General features: G+C 31.0%; 1 long non-coding RNA gene across 3 annotated transcripts; it reads right to left on the bottom strand.

The window, feature by feature from the left end:
• Positions 1-5689: 5689 nt before the first annotated feature.
• Positions 5690-14458, bottom strand: LOC124950254. Of its 3 annotated transcripts, none has more exons than XR_007101302.1 (4): positions 13559-14458; positions 9158-10911; positions 8291-8766; positions 5690-7549 (listed from the first exon to the last, which is right to left on the bottom strand). It is a non-coding gene; the product is annotated as an uncharacterized LOC124950254 (long non-coding RNA). The 3 variants fall into 3 exon arrangements; XR_007101307.1 differs by having other exon boundaries at positions 5690-6483; XR_007101303.1 differs by lacking the exon at positions 9158-10911.
• Positions 14459-15901: the final 1443 nt, after the last annotated feature.

Genomic DNA, 15901 nt, shown 5'->3' with positions numbered 1-15901 from the left:
CCTTTCTCTCTTTTCAGCTTTTTCTAGCTCTCTCATTCTTAGCAGACGAGGGAGGCGTCTTCTATCAATTCCTATGATTTACCCTTCCACAGAATGAATGTGGCTCATTTGCGGAGATAACTCTAACGAGATATATCTCCGTCGCCATCGAAGATGATATTATCTATGTACATCGGAATGTCCACGTTGTGTTTCGTATAATTCGAATAATTTCAAGAGAATTTCTTAGAAAGGTTTATTTTTATTTTATTTCTTTCGTGTTTTTTTCTTCTTCTTTTTTTTTTTTTTTTTTTTTTTTTTTTTTTTTTTTTTTCTTTTTTTTTGCTTTCCCTTTTTTCTCGTTACTCATTAATGCACAACGTTATATTTTATATTATGTTTAGAATGAACGAATTTAGGATAAGAAAAGGAAAGGAAGAAAATGTAAGGAAGAAATTTAAATCAACGTAAAGTAATTATCAAATGAAAATCAATTAAAATTTTAATTGAATCGATAAGATCAAAGGAAGAGTAAAACGTGTTAAATATAATTTCGCAGGAAGTGAAAGAAGAATAGATGGAATAAAGATTTCAAAAAAAAACAGAAAAAAGAAAGGGAAAGAGAGAGAGAGAGAGAGAGAGAGAGAAAGTGTAAAAAGGAAAAAGAAATAATAATAAAGGTTAATTATGATAGGTTGCCGGTAAAAATTAATTAAATCCCAATAGACGAAACGGAAGAAATAAAAAAAAAAAATGAAAAATATAATACAGATAGATAAATTTATAATCGAGTGAGAAAAATTAATCGTGATTCCGATTGTCGATTAGTAAATTGAACGGGTTCACAATTATAATCGAAATTCGTATCGTTGTTCGACGTTGGAGCCGATAAATTTGATAATAGGAAGATAATCGAAACGAGCTTCTTCATTAGCATCCGAATTGAAGAGGTAAATCACAAGAAACGATAATAATCGAAGTTCAAAAGTTAAAGACAATGTGAATTGAATGAAAAACATCTTCGTATTTCATTCACTTCGATATTTTTGTCGATCAAGACATCGAGTTCTTACTCGTCGGAATAATAATTTGAAGCGTGCAGGAGTACGCGATAGGAAACGTCGGCTCCAGAAGGCCGGATTTGCACTTGGCAGGAACCGAGAGACAACTTCCTGAGAAACTTCCTCGAGTGGTCGAGTCTTCATCTATCTTTCGTCTTTTCTTCGTGCCCTAGTACCCCTCTACTTCAACCCCCTCTATCCCTTTCATCTCTCTCCCCTCTCTATTTCTATCTTACCACTTGGTCTCCCGAAGAACTCAAAGAGTAAAAGCCGTAGGAAACGGACGTGTTCGGAAAAATGTTCTCGAGATGGTGCACTAAAGTAAAGGATTCCATGAAAACTTTTAGGACTGACGGCTCCCTTTGAGCCTTCAATTTGTTCGAAGAAATACTAATGCCCTTTTGCAATATCAAAAACCCTTATATTCAGCGACAATCTTATCGTTTTCCCTTTCTTTTTCCTTTTTCTTTTCTTCTTTTTTTCTTCTTCTTCTTTCTCTTTTTCTTTTTCTTCTTCTTCTTCTTCTTTTGAAATACGACGTAGATGATGCCCTCTGATATATTATTTTATTCAAAGTCGACGGATTATTACGCGTAAAGAAATTTTTTAAATGACACGAAAACGATATAAACGATCTCTCGAGACCGTCCTCGTTCCAAAGAGATTTTTATCAACTTGAAAGAACGGGAAAAGAATAGGACTTCCGGTTCTTAATTCGCTAAGAGTTGCTTCCGGCGAATTTTATCTCAGTCAGAAACGTTTTACTCTGTTTTACGGTATCATAATTAGCGGAAGGAACTTGCCAGGTAACGACCGTAGATGAATCTGCCTATCTTACCGTCTACCAACATCTATATGTAACTATCCTTTCGGTTGAGAACTCGAGAATCAAATATTGAAGGGAAACTAAATACTAGTTTCATGCAAATTTCGACGAGTCTTTAACATTTTAAGAAGAAGAAAAACGATAAAAGAGTGGAGTAAAAAAAAGAAAGGGAGAAAGAAAAATTTACGTTGAACTTCTTCGAAGCTCTTAACTCAAGAATGTATATATATATATATATATATATATATATATATATATATATATGTATATAAAATTCGGGTACGTTCGCTATACTTTTGTTTAAATAATTTTCTCGTTTAATCAAAGTTTCTTTCGATTTTAAATGAATATACGAATAAAGTATAATTAAGAACAATTAAAACGCCTATCGATGTATGTACATAGGTATCCACTATTCGTTATTTATATTTCACTCAATAACGAACATATTTCAATATTTTCCGAAAGTGTTTCGTCGTTAAATCTCAAGCGAGATTAGCGTAATTTGTCGTTACGAGCATCGTACCGTTGGAGAAGATTTAATGATTTCATAGAACGAACGTCGCAAAATGGGTCGACGAGGAAACGTGTCAATGAATCTGTGTGTGTGTGTGTGTGTGTGTACTTTTTTCTATAAATAAAAATAATAATTAACGCTACTAATTCGTTTATAAATTTATATCTACTTATTTTTCAGTGAAATGAATCTTTCTCATGATTTTGTTAATTTTTTTGCAGTTGCCTTTGAAAAATAAGATTTAATGCCATTGAACGATCGAAGTACTTTAATCGTATTTAATATAAATTCGCGATGTTTATTAACAATATATAATAATCATTGAATGAAATCGTAAATAAATGAAGGGATCATTTCAATCAGATATCTTTTTCTTTTTCATACAATTCCACCTGATTATCATAGCTATTGATTTCTATAATACGATAACGCGTGCCCTATTTTCGGAATAAACTGCGAGCCAATTCTACTTCTCGCTACGAGCATCGACGCGTAATTGAGCGCGCTGGTTTAAGTGTCATTACGTTGGTACGCGATATAAACCGATAAAATTCATTCGCGTAATATCGGAAACATTGGCGTGTACAGCACGTCGAACGCGTTCTCCTCTATCCTGACGACAACAAAATGACCAATATCGTTAAACGCGGTCACTTAGAGGTAATCGTACATTAATTATTTTTCCCATTTCTACGGCCAAATGTTATGAGATACGTTATAAACAAAGGATCGAATTGTTTTAATACATTTTGTTTTTTTTTTCCTTTTTCGATAAATTCCTTTTGAATGAAATTACGCTTCGTTAATTACTTATATAGACGGTTTTTGTAGTCGAAAGAAAAAAAGAAATGAAAAACGAAAAAAATTGATTTTCAATAAAGGATATATATATATATATATATATATATATATATATATATATATATATACGACTTTTAAAAGTCTCGACTCATGAGAATTGATATCTATATTTAAATAACAATATTGACAATAGATATGGATTTTACTGTATGCGTTGCATCGTCAATAAAAAATACGAAGGGTAAGTTGAAGAAGGATAGCGAATAACCAAGTCAATGAAGTTTCCCAAGAGAACGGATATAGGGGTGATGTTTGTTGAGAAAGAAACGAAGGTAATCCCGATGGAAGATTTAACTGTCGCTAGAATTTCTCGCCTGAACTACACGGAAACGTAGCCGCTCGAAGTTTCCGGCCGGTTTTCCTTCTATAGTCAAGCCCCTAAGGAAATTATAAATTGGACGGCGTACTAGACGCGTTTCTAACAAGTAAACGACAACGAAACGAACGAAAGTCGTACAACGATATCGGAATCCTGTAAGAATCAGAAACGACGATCGTCGAGCGATCCTCCAACTCCATTTCAATTTCTCTCTTAACTTTCACAGGAATTTCGATACATCTATTTCAATGGAATTCTATTTATATTTACGAATAATATATAATACAAGTGTATTATCTCGATAAGTATGACAGATAACTAAGGTTTAAAATAACTATTTTTGTACTTCTTTTCTTTGATAGAATATATCAAACATTCGCATTGCTTTGAATCATATACGACATTTCCATCGTTTGAATTGTAAAATAAATCATTTTTCTTTTTTTTTGGACTGATTGGAATTTATCGTCGATTATTTGGAAAAGTTAAAAAATGTGATTAAGGTGTATCATTCATGCATCGGAAAATTGAGGAGCGTTGAAATATATTGAATAAAATTTTGTTTCCACGACCAAATATCAGAACCATTATAGTATCAGTATATACAGATCACAGATCATAGATCACGACGAATCGCAATCACAAATCATTCAATCAATGCATTTCTATCGTAATCAATCTCACTATTTTCTCTTCTCGCGAAATCTCGCTCTATTCTTTTTTCTTTGCTTTTTCTTTTTCTGTTTTTTTATTTTTTTTTTTTTTTTTTTTTTTTTTTTTTTTTTTTTTTATCATTAGAATTTAATTGAACCGTGCGAAATTTCCATTGATTTTAAATGAACTTTTGTCATGCTGAAATTTATTCATAAACGTCAATATTCCTTCGGTTTTATTTAATTTAGAAATTCGATATTTAATATAAAGAATTTGGAGAACAGTTTAATAATGTATAGTGCAGTAAACGATGTATTATCAAATCGATCGAATTTACTCTAACAAGTATTGCTCCCGATTTTATAACTAATTTCCAAGCATCGACCAATCTCTTGTCGAACTTCCTACTCGATAACATCGTCGATATTTCGAACGTCGAAAACTCATCCATTATATCGCTTATTATGAGTAGCAATTAATTCTCCAATCGAATGTATTTAACATGGCGATAGCATTTCTTTGATCGATTTAGCAGAAATTAAAAAGTGCAGTTTAACTATTATCAGTGTGATTAATCGGGAAGCTTATTGTTGGCTATACATATTCTGTAACATAACGAACAACGTACGGATTATTATCGTTACTGAATTATCGTCAATCTCTCGAATGGTCAATGGATGAATTTGATTTATCCAACCATTAAAGATAATTTCTAAATAAATAAATAAAAGGAGAAAGAAACAAAACAAAACAAAATATACATATCAATTATCAATAAATATTTCTTTCAATTTATATTAAATATATTACGATCGATATTTATATTCTTTATATTATAACATTTTCATTAACTTAAATCGTAATTATATTAGGTGCATTAATGTCGTCATTATCGATTATTGTCAAGATGATTACACAACGTTGTATTATACGTTCATAGCCACATATCAGGTACATTGCTATCGTCCATTGTCCCGTCAATATCACGTCTACCATCATTTATATCGATCGGAACAATGCGCTTCTAATCGTTCAGCTTTTGCTCCGAAACGAAAAATTCGATTCGGAAGGCAGGTTATATGATATAACGAATGAATGAATCTAATAACAGGAAGGCTTTCCTGTAGTCTCAATATATCCTTCCAATATTTATACGTCCGGCATTCATTCAACCGGGTGAGGAGGAGAGAGAACGGGAGTAGAGAGGAGGGGAAGAAGGCACGTACAATTCGTTTCTAATGGATTCTGGATGAATAATGGTCCACCAAGCGAACGAATGCTTTCGGACAAGATTCGTTTCGTCGATCATTAATAGAAAACAGAAGAAAAAGATTGAACGCAAACAGGAAGTATTTTGTCTTGGTAAAAAATAAAAAAAAAAACAAAAAACAAAAGAAAGAATAAAATACTACAAAATAAAATGATAAAAATAATATCCACGATATATACGTATTTAAATTGGTCTTTTTTTCTCTTCTTTTTTTTTTTTTTTCTTTTTTTCTTTTTTTCTTTTTTTCTTTTTTTGTATTTATATATTTCTTTTATTTTAAATATACGCGCGTACCTACATTTGCGACGCGCGTACAAATAAATAAAATATAAAAGGTTAAAGATGAGAGGGACATTGCTCTTTTTAATTTTTTTTTTTTAGAAGGAGAAAGGGGGGACGGTAAAAAGCATGATTGGTCGATAGATTTTTTGATCGACAAATGAAAAGAAAAAAAAGTAAAAAAAAAAAAAAAATAAAAAAAAAAAAATAATAAAAGAGACACGAGCCTCGAACGAGGATTTAATGGGTGCAGGACGTGTCGAATGCGACGTATTGTTTCAGGTTCCGAAACATTCTGTTGGCTGTGTTCCGTTGGATTGACGACAAGTGGAGACCCAGCAATTAAATCAACGCTTTCCCGCTACTACTCTCTCTCTCTCTCTCTCCCTCTCTGTCTCTCTTTTTCTTTCTCATATACCCGTTCTCTCATCAATACCGCGTTGATCTACGAACGTAGACTTTTAATTGACGTGCGATTTTTTATCACCAATAAAAGAAAAAAAACAAAAAAAAAAAAATACTACCACTCAACCCGTCGTCATCATTTTACTCTTGCGAATTCTATCTTTCTTTCTTTCTTTAATGCTTCTCTTTCTATTTATTTCTGTCATATAGACGAAATCTTCTTCTTTCTTTTACTAAATCGTTACCTTATACTCGTTCAACATTTGGTATATCTTCCAAAAGTTACTCGTTACTTTCTCATACAAAGTTTTCCTGTTGAATTCAAACAGAAACTTCTCGTTAACCTTCAATAAATTATCGTGATTTTAAGTCAACATATCGCGTCTATACTTATATTTTTCATTCTTAAAAAATAATCTAAAATGTTATTGATAATATTTAAGAAATCAAATATATCATTTAATTTGTATAACATTGTATTTAATATATTTATGGTATCATTGTAACGTAATATAGTTATCTATGACATTTTATAATGATATTATACCAAAAAGATATTGGATGAAAAATACGTATAAAAGTTTATTCCTGATTCGTATTCAGTAATATATAAGTACGAGATACAAGAAGTAACGAGAAGAAACGCGTCACGTCTTCGAATGTCTGCTCGACGATCCAAGTTATTCAACTTCCGTTTATGACATACGTGTGCATATACGTGAATATATATATATATATATGTACATATGTATGTATATATAACATGGGCTTACGTGCTTACGTACAATGATACATACATACGTACGTCTCTTCTATCACGGCTATCGCGTTCTATGCCCTTTTCATTGTCTTACATCGATAAGCGTTCGTAAGCTACGTTATTCTCTATTTCTCATCGTAACCCTCTGAATAAGCGAAACGAAGGAATCCGAGAAAACGTAGTCATCGATTTAAATTTCGAAAGTAGCTGGCAGCAAAATTCTTGATCGGTAGTCACGTCTCGTAAAAGTAACCACCTTTAACTTATACGGAGAAAAATGAATATCTGTATCGTATCGTACCTTTGAAATGATCGGTACGATCTATTATCCAAAATATTCTACCTTCCTCTATGTTTCTTCCATTTAAGTTATCCCGATCGATTCGATATACATCATATTTATTCGCATAACTTCTCTCGTACTATCATACGAGAGAAAGAAAATATTTCGTAAGATTTTTGGTAACGTTTGCAAAGTGTAAAGATTTATTCACTTTCTGAAGGTGAAAAATAACTTTACTTGGATTCGTTCAAAGGGCGAGAATTAATTACAGTCGACGAAGCGAAATCTTAATTTGCCAGACCGCAGACGCTGCGAGCGGTTTGTCACGGTTGGTTCTGCGAGAGAACGATACCAAAATGAGAACTAAGGAAAAGATAGAAGAAAGAGAAAAATGAAAGAAGAGAAAAGCTGACGAATATTCGTGGCTTTCTTCAAAGAAGGAAGAAAACCGAATTGCCGCGGAACATTGCGTAACTCTAGACAAAGCGTTTATTACGGATGTCGAGCGTGCGAGAAAAATAAGAAAAAGATCGTAGACTTGCTAGAAAAATGACGATACGTGTCGTCACCTTGGATCATTATATTGAAGAGAAAAGTATATATAAAATTGTATCTAAATCGATGAAAAAAAAAAAGAAAAAAAAAAAAAATACTTTCTTTCAATTATCTCTTGTCCTTTCTTTTATTATTCTATTATTTTCTCTTTTATATTTATTATAATGATAAAAGCGAAATGAAAAAGAAAAAAAGAGAAAAAATACAAAACTCTTAACTTTAACATCCCAAAAAAAAAATTTGAAAAATCGTATCGAGTCTTGCTCAACATCCAATAAACTAGAATCTTCTTATTTTATTTTCAAAAAGTTATATATATATATATATATATATATATATATATATATACATATATATATATTTCTTTTTCGAGATAAAAATAAAAATATAAATACATACGAATAAAAAGCAAGTAAAATTGCGAACTGAAATATCAAATGATAAACAATTCGATATATTGATTTTATAACTTCTCTAAATAACTTTTATACGTATTTAGACAAATACAAATATATACTCACGTATATGTAAATATCCCAATATATATTTGGTTTATTCGATAAGGTAGAAACGTAACAATATATAAGAGAAGTTCAAGCGTAATACGGCGCAAGCCAGAAACTCCGACCTTTTGAAGATTCTCTAGCGAAAGAGAATAACGACGTTGAGTTGGCTCGTTTGAGAGATGCGTGTGAGTCGAATATTTCATGCATAAATCGTGCAATCTCGTAATGTCGTGCGACTCGCATGTCGCTAGATTCTATGTGAAAATCTCTCTATCTCTCTCTCTCTCTCTCTCTCTCTCTCTCTCTCTCTCTCTCTCTCTCTCTCTCTCTTTCTCATTATCCATCTATATATATCTCTATCTGTCACTCTCTCACTTTCTCTAACGCACGTGCGTACACATCTCCTTTCAAAGAAGCCTTCTTCGATGGATGCACACAAACGTTCCGAACGTTAATATCTGTACATTAACGATCCTTCAACGAAGTCGATTCTGTAACCATAAGGTAGAAAAGCATACTGTAATAACACGACTATGAATTGCGATTCCATTTTGAAATTCATCTCATTACATTCCCCGATATATTATATTCTTACACTAACATCTCTCATCAATGCAATCTTAATAACAATAATGCTTCTCCTTAATTCCTTTGACCAATCAATTTTCATAGTATCATTAAACTAATTTTCAAAATATCATAGAACTAAAAACGAACGTATCAATGCACAATAAATAAATGATATCGATATAAATAGTATTGCTAGTTAAAATAACAATATCGGTGAATGATCGTGAATATTCAAAAGAAAAAAAGAAAAATATTTTGTATATTATAAACTGATAAAGAGATCATGTTAGTTAAAAAAAAATTATTAATTACATTATAAATATATCCCCTATGTGTGTTCGTAGACTTGTCTCTCTTGAAATATATTTCACGAGTATAATCTGTATGTTGAAAAGATTTTATTAAAAAATTTTACTTTATTTTATCAAAAAAAAAAAAAAAAGAAAAAAAAAAAGAAAAAAAAGAAAAGAAAATCAAACGGGCAGTTAAACATTTTGTATTATTTTCTTTCTCGCGCGAATATAAATGGAATATTTTTCTAGAATGATAAGAGAGAGAAAAACGATTGTACATGAAGTGTAAAATTCGAAAGGATGAATCATGGCTGACTGGTGGAGGCTGAAACGGAAAAGAAGAAGAAGAAGAAGAAAGAAAAAAACAAAAAAAGAAGAAAAAAAAGGATGAAACGGAAGCGAAGGGTGTCTGAGCGCGAGCCGAAGTTCCCTTTACGCGAATTCCATTGTGATACGGAATATAATGGGGATCCAACACGGAAATGTAGCTCCGTTGGAAAATAATGGCATGCTATCGAAGAAAGCAGCTCGAAAGCCAGATTATTTCCACAATTGTATGAAAGGTGGCCGAGTTCTGTTCGTGTCTGCGATCATTTCTACAAGAAAAATTTTTATCATTGATCAAGAAAAGAGTGTTCAACTAAGGGACTCTTTTTTTTATTCTCTCTCTCTCTCTCTCTCTCTCTCTCTCTCTCTCTCTCTCTCTCTCACTACTTCTTTATATGTTTTATTTTTTATAATTCTATATGAATCTATAAATTGATCATCATCTTTAAAAAATTGTTATTATCACACATTCTTTAATATTATACAATAATAACAATACATAATTCAATAAAAATAATATAATAATAATTTCAATCATCATGTACATTTTTAAAAGAAAAAAATCACATTTATATTCTATCATAATAATGACTATTCCAGTGGTTAACTGTTTGCTCCTATCAGTTTGTACGAGAGTGGACACTATTTATTCGAACTAATTTTATTGAAAATTTTACTCCGGTTAATTGAAAATTTTCGACGTCAAATAATCATAATAATTATCATTATTATTATCATTATTATCATTATTATCATTATTAAAACGCATAAGGTTAACAAGATACTATGTAGATAACTGTATATATACATATACTTAACTATCTACCGCATATTTTCTCGATCAACAATGATTTTTGAACAATTATAAATTTAAATTAAGCTTCCCAGGAAAATAAGAGTTTCTTGTTAATTATCCGAGATACGAGAGAAAAATTGAGAAACGAGAATAATAAAATTACGAAATGTATCGTTTATAATGAAGTTTATAAAGAAAAGAAAAAAAAAAAAAAAAAGAAAAAAAAAGAAAAAAATTCAAAAGTCCATAATTAAATTGATGTAATCGAGATATCGTTCCGTCTCTGTAACCAATATGATTCTTTATAAAAGTCAAAGAAAAAGAGTTTCAGAGAGAGATAGAGATGAAGACAAAGAGAGAGCGAGAGAGAGAGAGAGAGAAAGAGAGAGAGAGAGAGAGAAAGAGAGAGAGAGAGAAAGAGAGAGAGAGAGAGAGAGAAATAGTAGGAAAAGGAATAAGGAAAGGAAGAAGATGGTAAAGTCGAAGACGAAGATACTTGGGGATGTAATCATGGGCTCTTATCCATCCGGCTTCACCGACGAAGCTTAAAATTTCACTAAAGCTGAAATCCCGCAACTATCGTAGACGCCGTGGCGGAACTTATACCCAGCTTAACTGCCAGGCTTCGATGGAGGAACCGAGCTGCTTAACTAAAATAGAACAGAATTTAAGCTGAAGGTGGAAAATACATATGGAGCTAGGTGATATATCATAAAGTAATCGATAATTCAAAACTCTTATAACTTTTCTATTCCAAGAATATACATAAAACTTTATGTATACTTATATACTTATATGATTTTTCCGGTTTAATCTTTTTATTATCATTATGTAATAACATTATATATAGATATATATACATATATATATTATTATTATTATTATTATTATTATTATTATTAATCTTAAATAATTTAATTTCAAACAAAAGATTAAAGGTACATTCGAACTGATAAATTTTTAATTTCTCTTGAATATTCATTTTATAAAAGAAATTAAGAAATCGTTTGAATATAGATAGACAATGATATGTGGGAAAAGAAATTGTATGTGACGTGTATAAGTAGAAAAAGAACGTGAAGCTAAGGAAAGCCCGTTATATAAGGCAACCATAGATTCAGTATCTTTTGCAAGAATACCCTTTCTTCGAATCCAACAATGGTATATCCGTATGTGCATATGTCCTGAATAGAACATAAAGATTTGGAAGGACATTCGTTAAAAAACATCGAATCTCAAAGGACATTTTTAAGCGAGCCAAATTTATACGAATTTATATTTTTTAACAAAAATACACTCATACAAATTTTCCTAGCTTTTAGATAAAAATTAACGTTTAATGAGATAATATAATAATTTGCATAGGATCTAAAAATGAATAATGAAATATTTCATAGAATTTGATAAAGATCAGATATAATTATGCACAATTCTCGCGAGTTATTTATGACAATCTTTTTATTCTTACGATAAAAGGTACGATCGATCCGGTTTTAAAAACAACCCATAAAAGTTCGTTACGTGCGATCCGTAGAAAACTATAAGCAGGGCTCTACCTAACCATAATCCTCACGTAGAATAAAATTTAATGAAACGTCTATGGGATTTAGAAAAGATATCTACCTTTCTTTTCTACTCGAATATAAGCAACATAAAAGCAAATTTCCTTCGGAAAGTCCCAATTTCTATTTTTCCCTCTTTGTTTTCTTATTTTTATCGGATTTAACAAGTTTCAATAACTCTGAAACTTTTCTTCGGGCAAACTAAAGGTATATAGAAAATAAAACAAGTAAAATATTGATAACGAAAGGTGATACATCATTTTGAAAATTTTCTTAAAGTTAGTCTACATTTTTTATTTATCTTAGTAATAATTCTTTTACAATAAATATTTATTATCAAATATAAATGATTATAATTCGATAATTAATAGATTGGATACGTTTTCGTATATTAATTGAGCATGCGGCAAAGAGAAATTTAAAAAAAAAGACTAGATATCGATAATGAATACGAACTAATTAACCGAAAATAGTTTAATTATAGTAATTTACTATTAGTAAGTCTTGGAAAAGTGGCACGATACCGATAAACTAATATGTACGGTTCAGAAAACTTAAAAAGACTATGTACTATGATAACAATTTACAAGCAAAGAGATCACAATGGCCAACCATTATACGAAAGCTTCCGTATACTATGAACTTCCATTCCAATGGAGCGTACATCGATGTTACATAATTATACAAACGATCAGTAATTATCGATATCAGGTTTTGTTCAATATATATTTATTGTCGGTTTTACAAAGGAAAAAAAAAAAAGAAAAAAGAAAAACCATTATTCATTTTATAATGCGCGTTAAAAATTTTTCATCGTATTTGAAGAAAATTTCTTTTTTTTTTTTTTTAATTTTCAACCATTTTAAGTCATATTGAAATATATGTGTGTAACCTATTGTAAATGAACGTGTTTGTCCTCGAGCGTTGCATTTAATAATAAATAACGACGTGGCAAATGATCGCACGCATGGGAAATTGCAATGGACACGCTCGAATGCACATAAGCGCGTGTTCAGGCTAATTAGTTAGGCGTGTTATTCACTCTTACAAGTTCCTATCATCGTTAAGTCTTTCCTAACGTTATGACGAAGAAGAAATAAATATGTGAAAAAAAAGAAATAATAATAATAATAATAATAATAATAATAATAATAATAATAACAAATAAAAAATAATAAAAGCGTACATGAATATTTTCCATATGATTACAAATAAAAAATGATAAGAAGTACAATAACAATTTTCCAAACTAATTATTACCTTTTCTCAAGAAAACTTCGCTGAATAACAATAATAATAATAATAATAATGATAATGATAATGATAATGATAATAATGATGATAATAATTATAATTCTTATCTTATCTCGCGTTAAAGTCAAATTATACAGAACAATGGGAGAAGAAATCAATGACAAACAAGGGAAGAATACTAGAGAGTAAGTTGGTACTTTTACTAGACGAAAAAGCAAACGAACTTTTAGGGAACTTTTGTTCATACGGTACAATTGTGAGTCATTCAAGGGATAAAGTTGAAAATCGAGAAAGAAAATTTATAGATGGCAAATTAAAAATCTCAAGAAAGTCTTGGACAATTGAGTTTGAAAATTAAATGGTAGTGATTTTGTTCGAACGATTTCGTAATTATCAAATGAATTTTAAAAAAAGAAAAAGGGAAAGAAGAAAAAGAAAAAAAAAAAGGAGAAAAATAGAAGAAAAATATTATAATACGTACGTAGATGTATTCGTGGAAACGAACCATTTAAAAAGCATCGAAGTGGCGCAAATTGTTCTCCACTTACGGTTAGCCGGATCGAGTGAGTACTCAACAAAATGACGGACCTATGAACTGACTCGAGAAGAGATTCGATCGAACGTTCGATGCCAAATATGAAAACCAATTCTTTCTCTGTCTCTCTTCCTCTCTCTCTCTCTCTCTTTCTCTTTCTGCATTGACCCTTCGATCTCTTGCATCCCTTCTCTCTACAACCCCACCATCCAACTAACTTCCCATCCTCACCACTCAATCGCTTTTCTCTCGCTCTTTTCCATGCCCGTTCACGATACGGAAAGTTATTGCTCCAAATTGGATTTAAATTTAACTCGGTTACAAACAACATACAATATATCACCCGCACGTGCACGCACGTATGTACGTACCAAAATACAAACTAGATTCCCATCGCACACGAACGAGATAATTGAGCGTCCGCGAGTTTAAATGGACTTCGAATGGAAAACGAATTCTCCTTTTTACTTCGATCTCCTCCTCCTCCTCCTCCTCCTCCTCCTCCTCATCCTCCACCTTCTCCTCCTCGTTGTCGTCCTCCTCCCCTTTCTCCTCTTCCTCCACATCTTTCGATCTCCGTCCTCCTCTTTCGTTTTATCCTGAAAATGTCACTGTAACTTTCTCTTTTGTCCGATATATTTTCCAATCCATATTTTCTTCCGCGTATTGTGTCAAAATAATGATAATAATAAATAATAAATAACTTATCGACAATCGAATGGAAATATCGAATTATCTGTCATAATTATTTATCACGTAATTACCAATCTTATTTATTTAAATATCTTTATTGTTTTTAAGATTGTTCATCACTTTCAATTTTCTATTAATTCGCGTCAACAATGAATATTGTTATTATTTTTATATTATTTAGATTTAACAAGTTCTCATTTTAAAGATGAAGATTTAATCGAGGATATGGCTCTTTTTCGATTTTTTCGAGAAGCTTGGTTTTCTTTGAAAAAAAAAAAAGTATATCAAAATATAATGTTTTCTCGATAACAATTCTCGAAAATACATATATATTTATATATATATATATATATATATATATATATTCTTATTTGTTTCTAATAAATATATAATGTCCTTCGTAAATATTAGTTTTTTTTTCTTTTTGTTTTTTTTTTGTTTTTTTTTATATTATAATGAATTCTTTAAAAAAAGAAAAAAAAAAGCTTCTATATAACGGATGAAGATATTGAAAGGATTAGATGGGATAAAAAAAAATACGATGATAGGAAAGAAAATCTTCCAACAGTCTTAGAACGAAAGAGGATGAAAAGCTTGCTGCCATTTTTATTGAACCGTAACTAGAGAGAAAAAAAAAAGGATAGAAAAAAAAAAAAAAAAAAAAAAAAAGACAAAAAAGAAAAAAAGAAGAAAAAGAAGAATGAAGAATAAAACAAAACAAAAAAAAATTATGTAAGAAGGATAAAGGATAATATCGTAATATGGAAAAAACAGAGAGAGAGAGCATACTGAGGATGACGTATGCTCTCAAAACGTCTTGCATTTATCTAATATGCACTTTATTGTTGGCCAAGTACTTAGCTGACAGAAATAAACAAGAATGTGTACTTTGTCATTCGTCTTTCGTGTGAGACGGCCTGTTTTTTCTTTTTTTTTTTTTTTTTTCTTTTTTTTTTTTTATTTCTCTCCATTAGACGTCACTCCGTTTTGAGTACACGCGTATGTACAGGTGTAATATCGTGTCCCTACCCGTTCAATGCTTTACGCCTGTAAGTAATATATGTATGTGTTTTTGTTTACGTGTCTTCTTTGCTTCTGTTTATGAATAAATGTAAGTAGGCGTCCTTCTATGTCCCTGTTCTTTCTTGTACGTAATCATATATTGAGAGAAACGTGTGTGCGCGTTAGTCTGCGACTGATAAAAGTATTTAGACTGTATTATAGACAGATTAATTCGATAACTAATTAATCATTAATCAATCATTAACGTTAAGACAATGGATATATGTAATCGTAACGCTATTTATTACGCTGACTGACTTTTCTAGAAGCATAATACGAAATACGTTAAATCTCTCCTTACATTTTATTTTTATTTTCTCCTCTCTCTCTCTCTCTCTCACACACACACACACACACACATACACACACACTCTTTCTCTCTCTCTCTCTCTCTCTCTCTCTCTCTCTCAGTCATTCATTCTCTCTCTCTCTCTCTCTCTCTCTCAGTCATTCATTCTCTCTCTTTCTCACTCGATCGCTTTCTTACGCTTACTCTCTCTCTTTCTCTCTCTCTCTCTCTCTCTCTGTCTCATC

The sequence above is a fragment of the Vespa velutina genome, chromosome 1 (genome assembly GCF_912470025.1).
Source record: "Vespa velutina chromosome 1, iVesVel2.1, whole genome shotgun sequence".
NCBI lineage: Eukaryota > Metazoa > Arthropoda > Insecta > Hymenoptera > Vespidae > Vespa > Vespa velutina.
This window is presented reverse-complemented; position numbering and strand designations above follow the sequence as displayed.